At 46.1% G+C, this 20,894-nt stretch overlaps 1 protein-coding gene across 1 annotated transcript in view; it reads right to left on the bottom strand.

The window, feature by feature from the left end:
- The window catches only part of LOC115799737 (divergent protein kinase domain 1C-like), a 68,685-nt gene that overhangs the window by 13,262 nt on the left and 34,529 nt on the right, over positions 1–20,894 (bottom strand).

Raw genomic sequence — 20,894 nt, 5'->3', positions numbered from 1 at the left:
CCTTTTCTTGTTGTACCTGTTGCCACTTGGTACTATCTTTTGGAAACATGAAATGTCTTTTCACTGCTATGCCAATGATTGCCAAGTCTATTTCCCACTGAGACACTCTGATGTATGCTCTATCCAGCCCCTCCTGGATTGCCTTTCTGACATCAGGGGTTGGTTGTCACTGAATTTTTTAAGTTTAAATGACAAAAAGACTGAAATTATGTTTAGGCCCAGTGGCACTGGCAGCATCCCGTGTGTTGACCTTTCTTCCCTGGCCCCATATGAGAAGGCCATTATCACAAATTTATGTGTGAAAATGGACTCGACATTAAAGCTCGACGCTCAGGTAAATGCAGCAGTGAAATCCTACTTTTTTCAGCTGAGACGGCTATCAAAAATCAAGCCTTTTCTTTCCAAAGGTAATCTTGAGACAGTGATACATGCTTTTATAACGTCTCGCCTTGACTACTGTAATGCGCTTTTGTTTGGAATCAGCCAGGCCTCTATTGCTCACCTACAGCGGGTGCAAAATCCTGCTGCCCGATTTTTATCTGGGGCAAAAAAGCGGGAGCACATCACCCCAATCTTGGCTTCTCTTCACTGGCTTCCAGTTCGATTTTGAATCCAGTTTAAAATTCTTTTGTTTGTTTTTAAATCCTTAAAGGGTCATGCCCCTTTGTATTTGTCTGAACTGCTGCTCCCTTACGCTCCATCTCGTTCCCTTAGGTCAGCAGACCAGATGCTGCTGTGTGTTCCAAAGTCACAAACTCAGAGGAGATCGAGCTTTTGCAGTTGTGGCTCCAAAATTATGGAACAAGTTGCCATTATATGTAAGAGAGGCTCAATCACTTGTTGCTGTGATTGATGTGTTGTACAGCACTTTGGCCAGCCCTGTTGTTGTTTTAAGGTGCTTTATAAATAAATTGGTATGGTATGATGGCGAACTGGAAAAGTCACAACAATCTAAATTTATCATTTTGAACACCAGAGAAAACAAAGGTTGTGGGAAAAAATGATCTTTTCCTCCTGTTTTTCTTCCTCCTAATCTCTGAAACCTGCAGATGATCTCACATCTGAGTGAACACTGTAATGAACGTACACACACACACACACACACACACACACACACAGGCTGTCTGAGCAGCTCAGTGTTCGGAGGTGTGAGGGTCGGGGATTATGTGGCTGATCCTCTCTGTGCCCACATTCCAACACAAACATCAGTCAGTGAGCAGCTCAGAGGCTCAAAGCCGGCGTCACAGTCACACACCTGCACGGCTCTCACTGGCCGCCATGTTTGAGCTTGTATGGACTTGTTTCCTTCTCTGGAGTCCACATTATTGAATCAGAGCCTTACTTCACCCTGGGCAGTGGCGACTAATTCATTTTCCCCAAAGAGCCACAATCAGGGCCTCATCATCAACTGTGACCAGCAGCAGCTTATAAAGAGCTCAAATTCATACAGACGTGCCCTTTCCTCATGTTTCCTCTGCACCTGATCTGCTGAGCTGTGAGCAGGTTTCCTTTGAGCACTGAGGAAGATGCTTCAGCTCAACTTCATCTTTCAGTGATCTGCAGGATTTTATGGTGGAAATTATTTATGTAAAGAAAAACAAACAGCAGGTAACATATGTGAGGCTGTCAGGCTCATCTGAAATGATTATTCCAGATTTCTCTTTGATGTTGTCCCTGCATGAAAATCCCTGCAGAGTCGCAGAAGCTTAAAGAGTCGATGCTTCTGTCTGATATCTGCTGTCTTTGGTTTGGGGAAATATCCTGCTTAGATGTGCACATGTCACTGATACATGATTTTACTTTATCACCCGCGTTCTGAAAAAAACTCTGCCTCTGATTGGCTGTAAGAAATAAACATGTTCAAAAATCAAAAGTTAGTGAGCTTTGATCTGACGATCACTTGTGATAATGTCAAGTCCTCACACACACACACACACACACACACACACACACGGAGGCGTGAGTGTGATGAGAACCTCTGTGCTGCATCATGTATTTATTTGATTTCCTCTCCATAAATAAAGACGTTTCCAGCATGAACTGCTGCTTCAAATTCAGCAGAAAGCAGAAAATGAAGTGAGCGATGCTTCATAAGTATTTATCTCCTGCACCACGGCGCTGTGCGGCTGAATAAATAAGAATATGGAGCTGAGAAGGTAACATGAGTCATGAAGAGGCAGGAAGTGCTGGAGACAGAAAGCGCGCAGTGAGAACGAGAATCCAAGGACGAGATAGCGGGGGAGGACAGATAAGACAGGCAGGTATGCAGACAGGTTAATTGGCCTGGGAGAGAGAGGCCCTGATAAAAGCTGATGAAAGCTGAGTGATGATGAACCACCGTTCATCTTTTCAGCATCATGCAGTTTATGTACTGAAGGGGAGAGTTTAGATAATGTGGATATTCAGCCCTTCATCTGTTTCCTGACTCATAAACATCTGCAGATGGCCCATAAATCGGGATAAAAGCGAATGGTAACATCTCCGAGTGGTGCGTCGCTCAAAGCCGTGCCGGCTGGAGTCGATCTGTTAGAGACCAGAGTCAGCTGGTGGGAAAAGCAGCACATACACCGCAGCGCTGCCTGTGACTCTGCTGATTACAGTCGCTTTGAAATCCTTCTGCTTCGGGCACTTCAACACTCCAGAAAGATGCAAAGCTGTGCTCAGACTCTTATTTTGAAGGGTCCAGAGAGTGATTATTGCATCACTCATTCCCAAAGCTGACATGTCCCAGTTACACCAGAGACACGAAACCAGAAACTCAAAAAAAGCCTGAATATAAAATCAGTGGGAGAATGTGCAAAGATGCTGAGAGCCAATCAGAAGCCTCTGAGCCAGTGACAGCTGGGATGGGCTCCAGGATGGATGGATCCCAGAAATTCATTATTTATTTTCGATCAGCACTTTAAGATAACTGCACAGAGGTTTTCCCAGGATTGGTGCCAAGTGGCTAAAACTTTATAAACCAGGTTAAAAACACAAAGCCCCTCACAGGATCCAACCGTGGGCTCCTGCCTCATGAACTTCCAGTCCTTTGTGACCGCTCCAACTCTACTGTGGATTTTGTATGTCTGTAAACAGGACGATCATCTCGCTGCTCAGACGTGCATCAGAGCACAGACACAGAGAGGCCGACTGTTTGCTGCAGGCCGCCTCTGATTCCTGAGGGTGAGAACGCAGCGTCGACCTCATTGTTTCTCTGCAGTCTGCTGATTTCAGACTGGGAGCTGAATTCTGTGGGAAGTACTGGCTGCAGAATCAGAAAATCTTTATTGATCCCAGAGGAAAATTTCAGTTGTTACAGCTGCAGCTCTTTTTCGTATAAAAAGAACACTAATAATTTAAACCAGAAACACTCTAATAATTTAAATCATACTGACATGAAGTGAAACGCAGGAACGATAAACTGTGAGCTTGAAGCTGCTGGAAGCTGATTTAATGAGTGCACAAACAGCAGCTCCATGCTGCACATTTCACTTTATGACTGCCTGTTTTATGTTTGGACCTCCTGACTAACCTCCATTAAGATCAGTGGAGTGCTGTTTATCCTTGTTGGTGAAGGCTGAGAGCGATTCATTGACTGAACAATGAGGAACTGTAAAAAATGTGACATCGAAGATTTAAGGAGGAGTGATTTCATTGATTCTCTGAGAATATATTCATGAGAAACTGCAGCTGTAAACCTTCTGCATACCTGAAATATCCACAGCCCCCTCCTCCTCCTCCTCACCTGCATCCTTCAGCTGCTCGCTGTTCTGCTCCCTCAGATAAAAGCTGGAAGTGTTTCTTTTTATCTGTGTGTGTGCGTGTGTGTGTGTGCGCACGTGCACGTGTGTGTGTGTGTGTGTGTGTGTGTCTGTGCTAATGGACTCAACAGGTGTGGGAGGGGAGCTGTTGAGAGTCAAAGGAGACTCAGCAATTATTACCCCCCTCCTCCTTTTTAGTTCCTGCTGTCTCTCTTCACAGTGAATGATACCCACTGGTGTGCGTGTGTGTGTGTGTGTGTGTGTGTGTGTGTGTGTGTTATGGTGAGCAGTGAGTGTGGCAGACGGTGGATAAACTGCTGATCTGTGAAACAGGTGAAATCTTTGACTCTTCCTGTTTTGGTCTCTGAAGCATCCAGATTCATGAAGCTCTGACACAAACACTAAAGCACTGCAGAAAGTGTGTGTGGAACCTGTAGTTTTGTAAATGTGTACATGCATACTATCACTAAAGTTCATCTTCTGGTCCTGACGATGACACAAAGGCGTGAACATCCAGCCTGATTGCGTGGAAGCAGATGTTTGTGGCTGTGGGCATAAATTCTCCTCTTTTTGTGAGCTCTGCTTTAACAGAATTAACAGGAACAGTGTTGTTTTTGCCAGTGCATCGAAGTCTAGTGTCAGTTTGTTGTAGCCATTCTCAGAATCCTCGACATCAGTCATAATTATGATCGGATTTGTTTTGGGCAATTCTGTACCAATCTTCAGCAGTCCGGCTTAAAAAGACCAACGGGCTGGGTATGGCCCATGGGCCGTAGTTTGCCCACCGATGCCTCAGGTTTAACACTGTGTTTTCAGTAGGAAAAAGGTGATACATTGCCATGGTAACTTATGCTGCACAAAACCACCACCTACTGAATAAGCGGTTTCCTGGAATATGGCAGCACTCCTGGGAGAGCCCGTGGGCCTCCATGTCCAGGCAGTGACTGTCAGTTAATGCTCACATTACTGAACAGGTGTACAAGCGTGTTGGTGTTTACCTGCATTTCAGTGATGCGTAGCTGTAGATTACACAGAGAGAGAGAGATGCTGCACCGCTTGGAGCAAGTCGTCCATGCTTCAAGTGTAAAGGCTTACAGGGCTGCGTTCACTCCACAGTTCACACGAGCACTGACATGGCTATAAGAGTGAAGTCCACTTTAAACCTTTTTCTTTCTTGCTGGCTGTGACTCTGAAGCCATTTCACTGTTGAAACACCAAATCCTGCAACTTGCTGCCAGGCTGTCCTGTCTTCTAATATTTGCTGGTGTTTTCACACAGTTTAGCACAACCAGGGTTGTAGCTGAAAGGATGAGGCTGTGCACACCTTAAGGAAACATCTGAGCAGCAAATTAATGCAATGCTAATTTTACAAGGATTCTTTGTCATTCACATTTGCATACAGTGGAACGAGATTCTGCCCTCAGGTCCCAGTGTTGTAATAGTTGTGACAGTTTTCCAAGTATATTATAGAAGAATAAATATAACACACACACTTATATCTATACACATATTTAATCGTAGTTTAGCTGTGCCGTAACAAAGGGCGTTGAGTCTGTCACCTTACACAATCGGCATCTCCCTTTAAATGCAGCCATACATCACTTTTCCTCTCATACACTGTATTGATCCTCTTCATGTTTTCTAATATTACAGTTTTATCTTTCTTTGTAAAAACTGAGATTGGTCAGATGCTGTAAAGGCCGCCTCTTTCATGTGAATGCATTTGTTGCTACACTGATAGATACTGGGTTGATTACCACCTTCATGTGACCACTTAGCCAGACTGCAGATGTTAGCATGAAGCCAGATAATAGGAAGATACACAGGTGTTCCAGTAACTTTCACTGCCACAGGTGTATAAACCAGCACCTAGGCATGCAGACTGCTTCCACAAACATTAGTGAAAGAATGGGTCGCTCTCAGGAGCTCAGTGGGTTCCAGCGTGGTACCGTGATAGGATGATACCTGTGCAACAAGTCCAGTCACTAGTAAACATTCCACAATCAGCTGTTAGTGGGATTATAACAAAATGGAAGTGATTGGGAACAACAGCAACTCAGCCATGAAGTGGTAGGCCACATAAAATCAACCTTCAGATCAGCTCAAGAACAGTGTGTAGAGAGCTTCATGAATGGGTTTCCATGGCAGCTGCATCCAAGCCTTACATCACCAAGCTCAGTGCAAAGTGTTGATGCAGTGGTGTAAAGCACGCCGCCACTGGACTCTAGAGCAGTGGAGACGTGTTCTCTGGAGGGATGAATCACACTTCTCCATCTGCCAATCTGATGGAGGAGTCTGGGTTTGGTGGCTGCCAGGGGAACAGTACCTGGCAGTGTGCCAAGTGTAAAAGGCCAAGTGGGAAGAACAGCCTGCCTGATCGAACCCGAATGGCATTTCTGTCATAGGGCGAGAGGCAGGGTACACTCTGAACAAGTCGCCAGCCTGTCGCAGGGCCAACACAGAGAGACAAACAACCTTTCACACTCACATTCATGCTCTCATTCACACCTATGGGCAATTTAGTGTAGCCAATTAACCTAACCCCAGTAAGTGCATGTCTTTGGAATGTGGGAGGAAACTGGAGGACCCGGAGAAAACCCACGCAAGCACGGGGAGAACATACAGACTCCACACGGAGAGAGGGAAAGGCCTGGGCCAAGGCGCCACCGTGCTGCCCTCGATCACAGGTCAATGATCGATTTTGTAATCGTATCACCAGATCTGTGGCTGTATGATCTGGACACTCAAGTGAAGAAAGGAGCTGAGCTGTCAACTGATCACCACCTGGTGGTGAGTTGGATCAGTTGGTGGGGGAGGATGCTGGACAGACCTAAATGTTTGAGGGTGCGCTGGGAATGCCTGGCAGAGGCCCCAGTCCATCGAGATCTTCAAATCCCACCTCCAGCAGAACTTTGAAAGCATCCCACCTCCATTGTTGAGGCTGCTGCTTAGAGCTGGTGGTAATCCCCGAACCAGATGGTGGTCACTGGAGGTGAAGGGAACAGTCAAGCTGAAGAAGGAGTCTTATCGGGCTTGGTTAGTCTGCGGGACTCTGGAGGCAGCTGACAGGTACCAGCAGGCCAAGTAGAACGCAGCTCGAGTGGCAGCCGAAGCAAAAACTTGGGTGTGGGAGGAGTTCGTAGAGGCCACAGAAAAAAACTTTTGGATGGCATCAAAGCAAATCCTGGTTGTGGAACGCTGGACTCTTTATCCTCTCAAGGATGTTCGAGTGTCAATGGGAGTTTTCCCATCCAGTCTAAATGTGCTTTGTGGACTTGGAGAAGACATTCGACCGTGTCCCTTGGGGTATCCTGTTGGAGGTGCTGTGGGAGTATGCGGTGTCCATTAGTCCCTGTACAACTGCAGTGAGAGCTTGGTCCGTATTGCCAGGAATAAGTCAAACTTGTTTCCTGTGGGTGTTGGACTCCGTTAGGGCTGCCCTTTGTCACCAATTCTGTTCATAATTTTTATGGACAGAATTTCTAGGCATAGCCAGGTGGCAGAAAGGCTTCTTCCTTGGTGGCCTCAGAGTCTCATCTCTGCTCTTTGGTCCTGTTGGCTTCATCAGGTGGTGGCCTCCAGCTCACAGTGGAATGGTTCGCAGCCGAGTGTGAAGTAGCTGGCATGAGAATCAGCACCTCTAAATCTGAGGCCATGGTCCTCAGCCAGAAAATGGGGAAGTGCCCTCTCTGGCTCAGGGAGGAGTTGCTGCCCCAGGTGGAAGATTTCAAGTATCTTGGGGTCAGGAGATCGGGAGATCGACAGACGGATCGGGGCTGCTTTGCAGTGATGCGGACACTGGACCGGTCTGTCGTGGTGAAGAGAGAGCTGAGTGTGAAAGCGAAGCTGTTGATTTACTGGTCGATCTATGTTCCTACCCTCACCTATGGTCACGAGCTTTGGGTAGTGATGGGAAGTATAAGATACAAGTGGCAGAAATGAGTTTCCTTTGAAGGGTGGCTGGCCTCTCTTTTAGAGACAGGGTGAGGAGTACGGCCATTCGGGAGTAGAGCCGCTGCTCCTCCACATCGAAAGCAGCCAGTTGAGGTGGTTTGGGTATCTGATTGGGATGCCACCTGGGCACCTCTTGAGTGAGGTTCTACGGGAGGAGGCCCCGGGATAGTGTACCTTAAGTAGCGTTTCCATACGGGATAACGCGGCATGGGTCACCTCGACTCGCCGCGGTTTGACGCCGTTTCCATTAGTAACTGGTACAAGTTTGCAGGTATCTTTTAGTACCCACTCACCCGAGGTTCTGAACGATACAAGGCGATACAAAAATGTGACGCGGAGGACAGCATGCCACTGATTGGCCAGGGCGTGTCGTCACTATCGGAGGCATGAGAGCGACTCCTTCACCAGAATCAAGCCTACCATTTTTAAAACCCAACAGCAAGAAACTGAAAGCACAAAGCACCGTTTGAATCCCCAGACCGACAGTTTGCAGCACTAGTTTTGCAACATGGGAGCCATCTGAAACGCTCACACAGCATACATATTATAACCCTATACTGCCGGGCGATCTCCGTTGAAGCACCATTACCTGCCCCTACCAGCCGAACAGCTGGTTAACACAGAGCCTTTGAATTACCGTAATAACGCGACCGTTTGTCCTATCGGAAAAATTCAAGCAGTTTCTGAAAGCTGAGAAACTGCACTTCACAACCAATATAGGGCATTACTGTGGTGTTATTACAGTAATTGTTGCTGTAAGTCCGCGAACGGCGCAATTTTGAAGTACACTGAGCTGATTATGTTCGGGGGTATAGGGTTATAGTTAACAATGATAACCTTCGTTCAACACACAGGCACATCATGTACATTGTATATAGTGTTATTATTAGTAGTATTAAGGTTAATCTTGTTTGTTGATTTTATATATATTCTTTTCTTAATAGTGTAAATTATTATATCTTTACTTATATTTATAATAACTGCGGCTGCTGTTACACCCAAATTTCCCCTCTGTGGGACAATAAAGGCTGTTTCTTCTTCTTCTTCTTCTAAAACATTGTACGGGGACTTATGCATGATGATTATATTAAACTGGCATTAGCTGTTAGCTTGCCTCTTTCTCATCTATTGTTGTGTTGTGTTTTGAGCTGTACACGAGTCACGTCATGAGACTGCTGCCCGCGCTGCTATATCGACTCCACCCACACTGTGGTGGTCCTCAATTGCAATGGAAACACAACACGACTGTGCCAAATCGTGTTGACCGAGTCGACCTGTGCCGAGTCGTCCCGTATGGAAACGCGGCTTTAGAGCGCGACCAGGAGTTCTTCACTTTCAGAGAGTGGTACACTTTTATTTTTTCTGCCTTCAGACTGTCAGTGCCTAATTCAGCCCCAATAAATCTGAGGTAGAACTACAAAACACGTCATGTTGAAAAAGCAGGTCTAACATGAAATGATGAAGTGGCCCACAGTGATGAGTGTGACTGCCTGGTTAGATGCATGTTGTCTGCATTTTAATTATTGATATTTTATTAAGTGTCAGTGAACTGTTGTTTCTGTGAGACCACCCACCCCTGGCAAGGGGTGCAACCCCAGCAGATGGTGGCATTTCTCTCATGCGCTCAGTACACATGATCATAGGGTACTAAAAGCCAAATCCGATGTCTCTGCATTAAATTCCTGTCGAGAATGAGCCGTGCCTGCTGTCACAGTAAACTGACATTTACCCACTCAAATTGGTGAGTTCATAGGTGTGTAGACGTTACCTCATCTGTCACATCAGGCTCAGTTTAGACTATTTTTGATTTTTTATATATATATATATGAAAGGGACAAATTCCAGCAAAGTCACTGTTGAGCTTTTTAGAGTGATTCAAATAGGTTTTTTTTTTAGTTTTGTTGGCTCAGAAGTGCAGAGACAGAGATCAATACTTATAATAAGAAGGAGGCCGTGTGACGTCCACACAGTACCTCACTTGTGGAAATGAAAAACTGTGGGGGTGACAACTCTTTCAAACTTCTATCAGTAAAGTCCATGAGCGTGAATGAATGGATTAAATTTCATAACTACACGACAAACTGCTGTGAGACTGTGTGAGCATCTCAGAAGGAAAACAAGAAAAGGTCTTGGGCATATAAAGTGAGGGTAACTGCCTTGGCAACAGGCCCAAACCTCTCATTTGTAGTAATAATAGGAGCACTTAAACTCAACGTGCTGCAGATGTGATTGAGACTTTCCTTCCCACCTTCGCTCTGCTGACAGCTTCTCATTCATGCAACCAAAGCTCTGAAATCTCATTCGAAAAGAATTCGATGTGACACCGAGCCCCTTCTTTCAAGCGGAGGATGAGGATCCCTGAGCAGAAGAATTCCCCCCACAGGCTCGGACATTTCAGAGCAGCCTTCACATATATCCACTCTAATTCCCTGGATTTCCTCCACCGCACATCACATCACACTGTCCAGCTGCCTGGTTCCAGCTCAGCCCATAAACCTTCCCACTGCCCCGTTTAGAGGATCAGATTCCCCTCCGAGTGTGAAGAGAAATGTGATTCCTGAAGTGAAAACAAGATCCAGATTCCACAATATATGCAGTTGTTCCTCCCATGTTTGCGATGCACAGCTCAGCTATGTGCAAAGAACTGCAAAGATTCCCAAAATACTCTTTCACCTTCCCCCCTCCTGAATCTGGAAACTAAAATTTTAATGTCAGAACTCACCAAACAAGCCTACTTTTGTACTTAAAGGACTGTAACAGTATTTATTCTGTAGCATTTAAATCCTTTTACTTAAGTAAAGATTTAAATATGAACTCTTTTCCAGCCATTGTTCAAAGAAGTTGTGCTCAGGCTTCGCGAGGACGGCGCTGAGCCTGTGAGACTGTCTGAAAGATTTTGGTGGTCGTGCAGAAATCTGATTCCACCTGAAGCGACTCGTCTCCTTTCTGAACAAAGACCTCAGCTACACATTTCTCCTCCTCTTCATCATTAACCAGAGCAGTGACAGATGAGTGTGGTCGCCCACTAACCAGCAGTGTTTAGTGCTCCATTAAGTCGACACCTATAAAAACACTCACCTGCTCGTTGGCTCATTGTGGAGGCTAACCGCTGCCAAACACTCAAACTTTAATAGTGTGTTTAATGGATTGGGGTGTGTACCTGCAGTGTGTGCGGTGTGCGGTCGTTCGTGGGGAATCAGTGGCGCTGTGTGGCCTGTGGCTGCTGACTCATCAGCCTACACTTCCAGTGAACTGACCCCTGGGTCAGCAGCTCCGCCCACGGAGTGTGCACGCGTACGCGTCGTGCACATCAGCGATGAATATGAGCCATTCAGCCCACACCTCGCTCACCCCGCAGGCTGTAAAAATCACACTATTGTTCTTGCAGTGTTCAGCGTGCTCAGCACAACAGGAACACTCGGGAGGTGTTGATTTACACCACAGGCTTGTGGGGATACTGTATGTTACTGCACCTGACCTCTGACCTCCTGTCAGCAGTGATAAATCACTCGCTGTCGCCCTTTTAGGAGCTTTAAAAGAAAAAAATTATTCGCATGGGAAACTTCCTCTTCCTGTTATATTACGGCTCAGAGGTCAGGGTGTGCTGCAGAACTGCAGATCTAAAGGTTTCTGATTTTCATGTTGTTTTGACGTTCTTGTGCATATAGAGGGAATTCCCCTTATATCCAGGGACTGTTGGATCACTCAAAGATGTGCATTTAAGTAGCTGGACAGTGCACAGCCACACTGCTCCAGGCTGTTACACCTCCCTGTCTATGGAAGGACAAAAGCTGCACTGGTTTAATTCTTTGTGAGGTTTTTGTCTTCATACTGTAAATAGTATTAACACTACCAGTATTTAATGCTTGCTTGGATCAATTCACTCCTGCAGAACATTTTTCATTTGTTCTAACAGTTTCCACTTAAAACGCTTCAGGCTCCTGATTCTTCAAAAACAACCTCTGCAAGTTGAGGCAGAACCTTCTACAAGAAGGGCTCGGCCGGCCGCGGCCTCTGGGCTGAATAAACACAAGAATGTCATTAAAGCCCATTAATGTTCCTCGTGTACTCGGCTTTACTGTTATGGAATGTAATGGTGAGAGCGCAACAACAAAGACCTCCTTTCACTGGAAACGAGACCAGAAGAGTATCAGCTTTCTCCGAAAGTGAAGGCAGAAATGACAGTGAGTATAAAGTACTGCACTCACATCTCACTGAAGTAAGTAAAGAATAATTAAAGTGAAAAAGTACTTCAGTCTCCTGTATGAGTTCAGAATTGTGAGAAAAGCAATGAAAGTTGGAAACACAGAAGAAATGTGAGCAGGAACTCAAAGACAGAAGATCTGCCAGGTGAACGTTCAGGTGTCTAAAACACCGTAAAAACTCGTCTGTGTAGGACACTCAAAATACAGTGAACTTACCGAGTCTTCGAGGTGAATGGTGTTATAATGATGGTTTTACTTTGGTCACCGGAAAAGGAAACACGGCCAAAAAGAGGAAACTAGGAGAGGAAACTAAAGAGGAAAGTAGGAAGAAGCTGAAAGGAGGACTGAGCTGTTTATCTCAGCAGGAAAGCAAAATGTGAACCCATAAATTAAGAGGAGTAAAACTTAAATAGCTAAAGATCTTTGGAGTGGAAACTAGAAGCAAAAGCCCACAGTAACATTTAAAACCTGACCAACAGACCCAGAGTTCATTAATGATTCTTAATGATTCAGTCTGGAGCTCATTTACCTTCCATACTCATTTATTCCTGTCATTAGCTCGAGACGCGGCAGCCACATCAGCTCCGTTTGCTGGCTCGGACCAACTGCTCTGAAACTTGGCGCTGCATGAACAGGGATGAGATTCAGGGGACACCGACTAATGGGCTCTTAATTGAAGCCATTTGCAGCTGGGGGGGGTGGCTGAGAGCCAGAAGCTTCCTCAACAGCCACTGGACAGATGTGAACATCTGTACACATGCTGGGACTCAAATCAGGAGCTGAATTCCACAAAAACCAGTTTCAGAATTCAGACCAACAGACCTGCTCCCAGAAACCAGGACTCCAATGAATCATTGAAATAAGTGTACACTGACCCGGGACTGTGACAGAGGAGGCAAATATGAGCGCCGACTCCACTGTCACACTGAAGGAAAAGCCAGCAGACCTCATGGAAAACCAGCCAGCAGCAGGTCCATACTTCCAGACTGTTCACCACCTCAGTGGATTCTGCTGTGATCAAGCAGGTTGGTCATTGACACAATACGCCTGCAGCATAACCACCAATCAAACCATGATTTTTCAGTAGGTTTCACGGGCTGAGCTATGAGGCCTGTTTATTCTTTCAGTCCTTCATGAGATGCAGACGGGAGGATACAGGAGAGGACATCCAGGACTTATCTGACTGTTGGTCCTTCTAAAGGTTACTCTTTGCTAATATTTGTTATCAGTTTACCAACACTGCTTTATTTAATTTCAGGCCTTCGTTACTGTGTTGAGTTCACCTGTGCCTTATTAACCATCTACACCTCCTTCACCTGTTCCCTGTCCCTCTCTCTGCTTCATCTGTTTGAACTGTTGGTGTAGAGGGTTGAAATGATCTCACTTCTGAGATTAAGTATCAAACGGTGATAAAGATAAAACAGTCACCCCTAAAGTTTTTTTGTTTTGTTACATTTGTAAATTTGACTGTCATTTAAGCACTGTTGTGAGTCCTGTGCAGTTTCACGTATTATGGTGCCATCCCACAGCAGGACGCTAGAGGGCGTATCGCGCTCGGGGTATGGAGTAGCTTTGGGGCACCGAGGAAGAATAAAACTTCCTGTTATGAAGCTACGATAGCTCAACGTGTGTGTCTTTTGCTATTCTCTACCACAGCACCACACGTTGGCACAGGAAGCCAGTTGCCCCCTCAGACGACAAACCTAGGGAGGCAACAAATTTGGGGGCTCGTCCGGGATTAGCGCCCCCTGGTGGACGGGTGCTAATCAGCCAAGAACTGTGGGAGTCACATCCCTCTGATTAACAGAGCTAGCAACCAAAGCAACTGACTCCAGCAATCCACCGATGGCGACTCTACACGACCTACGGTGGGAGATCCAGCAGCAACTTCACCAGCTGACCAGTGCTGCCAACAGAGACTTGCTCTGTCAACTTGCAGTTTCCTGCAAAGAAGAAGGGGGTGACGATTTTCCTGGTGATGATGCCACGGAGGTGGAGTTCTTTGATTTCATCACTGACTTCTTGAGAAGCAAACGACTAAAGAATCTCGAGGATCAGGGGATGTCTCGTCTGCTGGTGTTTCGTGACCTCATCGATGAACTGCAAGCGGCACAGGTAACTGTTGAACACAACCAAGCGTCTGATGAAGAGGATGCTGCTTCGGTATCAGAGACTGAACCACCTGTAGTAGCATCAGTAGTGAGTAAGAAAGTATCAAAATCAGTAGTTGCTGATCCAGCGACTGGTTTAATAAAACTGACTGATGTAGCTGCATTGTTACCACATAGAGACTTTAAAATGCATGGTGGTCACATCTCAGATTTGGACTCTGACTTGAGTTTTAACAGTATGTGTAAGCAAACAGATGAAGGGCTGGCCGAGGGTTTCTCAGAGGCTGAAATTTTAAGGACCGTGCTTAAGATAATTAAGCCTGGTACCTTAAAAGACATGCTTATGACCAAAGATAGCCTGACCCTGGCTGAGCTAAAGCGTTTCCTCAAAGCACACCTTAGGGATAAAAGCAGTACTGAATTATTCCAGGAATTGAGTAACGCAAAACAACATGACAGAGAGAGCCCACAACAGTTTATGTACAGACTGATGGGGGTGAAACAACGTATTATGTTTGCTTCTAAACAAGGTACAGACTTTCAATATGACAGCAAACTGGTGCAAGGAGTGTTTCTTCATTCACTGTACCAGGGAATGAATGAAAAATGCTCATACATCAGACGAGACCTTCAACCCCATATCTCAGACATGGGTGTGACTGATGACTTTATTCTCGAAGTGATTACGAGGTCACTGAGAGAAGACACAGAGAGGAACACTAGGTTGGGCCAGGTCTATAAACAAAAGACAATCAGTGTCAACACCGCCCAGCAGGATAGCGATAGACAAAATGCAGGTCAGATGCAAGCCGAGGTGCAGGCTAATCGCACTGCTATACAGGAGCTGACTGCACAAGTGTCATCTTTGGCCAGGAGCTTAGAGAAAGCCCTCACACCTGTTGTGAATGTGGCAACAGAAAACACTTATCTGCCTCCGCCACGTCCAAAACAGCCAGCCAAGCTGGAAGTTAAAGGCAAATGCCACCAGTGTACATCCCAAGGAAATGACACTTGCTCACACTGTTTCCGGTGTGGAAAAGAGGGACACAGGGCTATTGGCTGCTTACAGAAGGGTAATCTGTCGGGAAACCGGGTGAGGTCACTGGGGGGGGACCACCAGTGACCGCAGATAATGCAGAGTCCCCCATTACAGAGAGGCTGCGCCCCAAAGAGGAAATCTCATCTACCAAGTCCACCAAACCACACCAAGTGTCCAGAAGGGAGCGTGTGGCCCAGCTGATTGGTGGTAGGTGCATGGTAACATGCTGCTTGGATGGGGTCAAACTCCAGATGCTATTGGACAGTGGGGCCCAGGTAAGCATAGTGGATAAGTCTTGGGTGCAGAAAGCTTTACCCAATGTACCAATTCAACCACTAGAAAGCCTACTGCAAGACCACCCCCTCAAAGTCACTGCAGCTAATGGAACAGATGTACCTTTCGATGGGTGGATAGAAGTCCTTCTTGAAATCACAAGTAGCAAACATGGCTCAGTTGCTCTTCATGTCCCGATGCTAGTGAGCCAAGCGGGTGTGAGCAGCCCATTACTAGGTTTCAACGTAATCCAAGAGATTATTGCAGGAAACAGTGATCAGACTGCTAAGGCCAATTTAGTGGATCTATTGTCAGAGGCTATGAAAATTAAGAAAAATAGCATTGAAACTCTTGTCTCTGTTGTTCACACAATGCCACACCAGGAAGAGTCAGAACGCTCAACAGTGAGAGTGGGAAAGAAAGGACTCACCATCCACAGCAGTCGGGTCTGCGAGGTGAGATGTCGAATTAGAGCTTTTCCTGCAGGTGGAGTCATGTTGTTTGAGCCAGATATAGAGTGTAGCTTGCCAGATGGGTTGGAGTTGTTTCCTGCTCTTGTTGATGTACCGGCTGGTGCCTCTAAGATTGTAAGAATCCCAATCCAAAATCCCACAAAGCATGATGTTTTCTTGCCTCCGAAAGCAGTCTTGGGATTCATCGAGGAAATTGTTGAAAGTACACCGGTGAACATTCATCCAGTTACCCAGAAGTCAACAGAGCCACTCAGTGACCCTCTCCTCTGCACTACTCAAGTAAGTTCAAACCATGATGGATGGAGTGAGGGAAGAGGAAATTACAGGACTGCCCAGGGTGAAGAAAAATGGCACCCTGATGTCAGTTTAGACCATCTGTCTGAGTCTGACCAAAGCAAGGTACGGCAATTGCTTTATGAGGAATCAGATGTGTTTGCTCGTGATGAAGGACACATTGGATGCATCCCTGGCTTACAACTAAAAATCAACACAACCGACAATACTCCAGTCCAGAAGAGCTACAATTCCATCCCACGACCACTGTATAAAGAGGTAAAGGACTACATCCAAAACCTCTTAAACAGGGGGTGGATCAGGAAATCTGTGTCGGCCTATTCCTCGCCAGTGGTGTGTGTGCGGAAGAAGGACAACAGTCTGCGCCTTTGTGTTGACTTCCGGGAGCTCAACCGTAAGACCATCCCAGACCGTCATCCACTACCGAGGATCCAAGATCTGTTGGACAGCCTGGGGGGCAACTCATGGTTCTCCATCCTGGATCAAGGGAGTGCATACCATCAAGGTTTTGTGACTGAGGAATCAAGACACTTAACAGCCTTTAGCACCCCGTGGGGACTCTACGAATGGGTGCGAATACCCTTCGGATTGACAAACGCTCCAGCCGCCTTTCAGAGGTGCATGGAGGGAGTCTTAGAGGGCATCAGAGAGGAGTGCTGTGTGCCTTATTTGGATGATGTCCTTTGTTATTCAAAAACCTTTGATGAACATGTGAACCATCTGAGACAAGTATTTCACCAAATGCGACAACATGGTATCAAGCTTCGGCCCACCAAATGTGAACTCTTCAAGAAACAGATCCGATACATCGGTCGAATGGTTTCAGGAGAAGGGATTCAGATCGACCCGAAGGATTTGGAAGCAGTCTTGGCCCTGAAAGATAAGAAACCCCGCACTGTCGGAGAGATCCGGACATTGCTTGGATTTCTGAGTTATTACCGGTCCTTTATCCAAGACTTCTCACGATTGGCAAGACCCTTGTTTGAACTTCTCCAGAGCCCAACTGAGACAAGCAGTGCCGTCCGACCTCAGTCTGGTAAGGGAAAGGGTCAAGTAATTAAAGGGAACAAGGGACAACTCCCCTCCCGTACACCTGTAACTTGGACTAATGAACATCAAACTGTGGTATCAAGGTTGGTGGAGATGCTGACAAACCCTCCCATCTTAGCCTATCCAGACTTTGATCTTCCATTTGTGCTACACACAGACGCGTCAAATGAAGGACTAGGAGCTGTGTTATACCAACACCAAAACAACAAACTGCGCGTCATTGGGTACGGGTCTAGAACCTTAACACCTGCCGAGAGGAATTACCACCTACACTCTGGCAAACTTGAGTTCCTGGCCCTTAAATGGGCTATTTGCGACAAGTTCCGGGATTACCTGTATTATGCACCAACCTTCACAGTCTATACAGACAATAATCCCTTGACCTACATCCTGAATTCAGCAAGACTAAACGCTGTGGGTCACAGGTGGGTTGGGGAATTGGCCGACTTCCATTTTGATATCAAGTATAGACCCGGAAAGAAGAATGCGGACGCTGACATGTTGTCCAGGTACCCAGTGAACCTTCAGCAGCAGATGGAGGATCATACAGAAACGATGTCACCAGAGGTGGTCTCTGCAGTGTGGCAGGGAACCAAAATGGCACAAAATGATGAGGTCCCCTGGGTTGCTGCATTGCAATTAAACGTTGATGGTGGAAACACTGTGCCTTCAAACGGTGTCTCAAGCATCATACCCAAAGATATCAGAGCAGCACAACAAGAAGATCCAGCTATTAGAGAGGTTGTGTCTCTGAAGCAGAGAGCATGGACTCCGAATGAAAAAGAGAAGAGAGCAATGTGTAAACAGACAAGGAGACTACTCTATGAGTGGAACAAGCTAGAGGTAGAAAATGGACTACTCTATCGGAAAACACATCAAAACGTACAACTGGTCCTCCCGGAAAAGCTCAAATTGGAGGTACTGAAGAGCTTGCATGATGACATGGGGCATGTAGGTTCAGACAAGGTTATCCACCTTGCCCGAGAACGGTTCTACTGGCCGTATATGCAACAGGATATTGAGGACTATGTGACAAAAAAATGCCCTTGCATAAAACAGAAACATCCCAGTGTCCCACAAAGAGCTCCAATGGCATCCCTCACCAGCAGTGCACCATTTGAGCTAGTTTCCATTGACTACTTGCACCTGGAGCCAAGCAAAGGAGGGTATGAGTACATCCTTGTCCTTGTCGACCACTTTACGCGCTTTGCACAGGCATACCCAACAAGGAACAAATCGGGAAAGACAGCTGCTGAAAAGTTATTTCAGGACTTTATTCCTCGGTTTGGGTATCCAGAAAAGTTGCATCACGATCAAGGACGTGAGTTCGAGAACAGCCTGTTCCAAAGACTACAACAACTGTCAGGAATTGCACATTCACGAACCACCCCTTACCATCCTCAATGCAATCCAGTGGAACGACTAAATCGGACACTTCTCCAAATGCTGCGAACCCTACGAGAAGAGAAAAAGAGTGAATGGAAAGATCATTTGCCTCAGATTGTGCACGCATATAATTGCACAAGACATGAAGCAACAGGATACTCTCCATTTTTCCTCTTGTATGGCAGGGCTCCACGGTTGCCAGTCGATTTGCTGTTTAGCCAAAGGAAAGAGACTGAGGCACGTAACCACCAAACCTTTGTACAAAAATGGGCCGAGAGGATGCGAGTGGCTTATCAAATAGCTGCAGACAACAGCCTTAAGTCCTCAGCCAAAGGCAAGAAACAGTACGATAGACGTGTAAAAGGGGTCACTCTCCAGCCAGGTGATAGGGTATTGGTGAAAAATCTGTCAGAGAGAGGAGGGCCAGGGAAATTGCGTGCCTATTGGGAGAAGGTTGTACATCGCGTGGTGGAGAGAGTGAGAGATGGGCCAGTCTATAAGGTGCAGCCAGAGAGAGGAAGTAAGACCATGCGCATTCTGCATAGAAATCTACTGCTGCCAGTAAATGACCTACCTCTTGAAGAAGAACTTCCCGTGGACGAAAAGACCAGACGGAAGGGACAAAAACAACCTGAAAAATATGTTGACCAAACAGCAACAAGTAGCTCTGATGAGGAAGATGAGTATACTTACCATCGTGACCTCCGGAGCAGAATCCCATGCTACAGACTCGCAGACCCTTGCCAGCAAGATCCTGTTATTCTACAGGAGCGTCCTCAGCAACGGGAAACTGTCATGGCACGGCGGAAATCGCTAACTCAGCGCAAGTTAAATGCAACAGCCAGAGAGTTCTGTCCTACTAACAGGCAAGAATCTGAGGGCGAGCAGGACATTGTGGAGACTGAGGAGTTGGTCAAAACAAGGTCTGACCAAGTGGATGAAATGGATGGAGGAAACATAGGAGAAAACGACAAGGTAAGGAGGTCACAGAGGAGAGGGCGACCAGCAGAAAAACTCACATATGACACTCTGGGTCAGCCATCATACCGCCATTGGAGAACGGACATGAACGCCCTCTCAGCCAGCCAACCCTACGTGTCCAATCCCGGCTTTCCATCCTCCTTTTACCCCATCCATCCCCAACCATACTACCACAACTGGTACACTCTCATACACTGACGGGTCCACACAAATAGAAACAAATGTCAGGAGACATTCTTTGAGTGGGAGAGAGTGTAGAGGGTTGAAATGATCTCACTTCTGAGATTAAGTATCAAACGGTGATAAAGATAAAACAGTCACCCCTAAAGTTTTTTTGTTTTGTTACATTTGTAAATTTGACTGTCATTTAAGCACTGTTGTGAGTCCTGTGCAGTTTCACGTATTATGGTGCCATCCCACAGCAGGACGCTAGAGGGCGTATCGCGCTCGGGGTATGGAGTAGCTTTGGGGCACAGAGGAAGAATAAAACTTCCTGTTATGAAGCTACGATAGCTCAACGTGTGTGTCTTTTGCTATTCTCTACCACAGCACCACACGTTGGCACAGGAAGCCAGTTGCCCCCTCAGACGACAAACCTAGGGAGGCAACATTGGGGATTATTTTTTACTGAGTGAATAAAATGACAAATGTTTAAAAATAAACTCCAGTAAATTAATTAATAAACAGTGGCTGAACCAAATAATAAACAATTAAATAATACATTAGACAGAGCGATAGACAGATAGTGCTGGACCAACTTCACGGCCTTTGGGTGACATGTTTATCTTATTTATGACCTTCTCGGTCTCAGAGAAGAATATGTTCATCTTATCCTCAAAGGTTTTGCCAAAAAAATGAACATCTGCCTGAGGAGGGAAGGGCGTGTGTAGGTCATTGTACTCTGTTGCTACGGAGAATAAAACTGCTGAATCATGATTAGGAACATGTGAGGGAGGAAGGTGTGTGTCTTTTATGGAGTTTTTATTACTGATTGGAGAAGCTTGTGCCATGATCCTGGAACCAACCACTCGACGAACCAATCTGAGAAGGCCAAGTCTAAACCTCGGCTCTCTCCATCTGATTTTGAACTGAAAGTTCTTGTAGTATAAAATTGTTACGTTTAGCTTAGAGCGGTGCTCTGCTGGGGGGGGGGCACAGGCAGCTGCTGAGAAAACCTGTGTCTCCCTCAACAAGATTTGCCTACATGTGCATGTGATAGCTTCTGATTCTCTAATAGATTAAAGGTATTATTTCTTAATTAAAGTGTTTCAGGTGTCTTCCTTCACAAACAAATCATGTGACCTGTCAGAACATTCAGGTCATTAGTTTCTGCTTCCTCGGTTCCTTATTGCGCCCCTGTTACTGTGTTGATTGAGGGTACCCGT

The sequence above is a fragment of the Archocentrus centrarchus genome, chromosome 20 (genome assembly GCF_007364275.1).
Source record: "Archocentrus centrarchus isolate MPI-CPG fArcCen1 chromosome 20, fArcCen1, whole genome shotgun sequence".
NCBI lineage: Eukaryota > Metazoa > Chordata > Actinopteri > Cichliformes > Cichlidae > Archocentrus > Archocentrus centrarchus.
The sequence above is the reverse complement of the archived record's forward strand: the minus strand, read 5'-3'. Positions and strand labels throughout refer to the sequence as shown.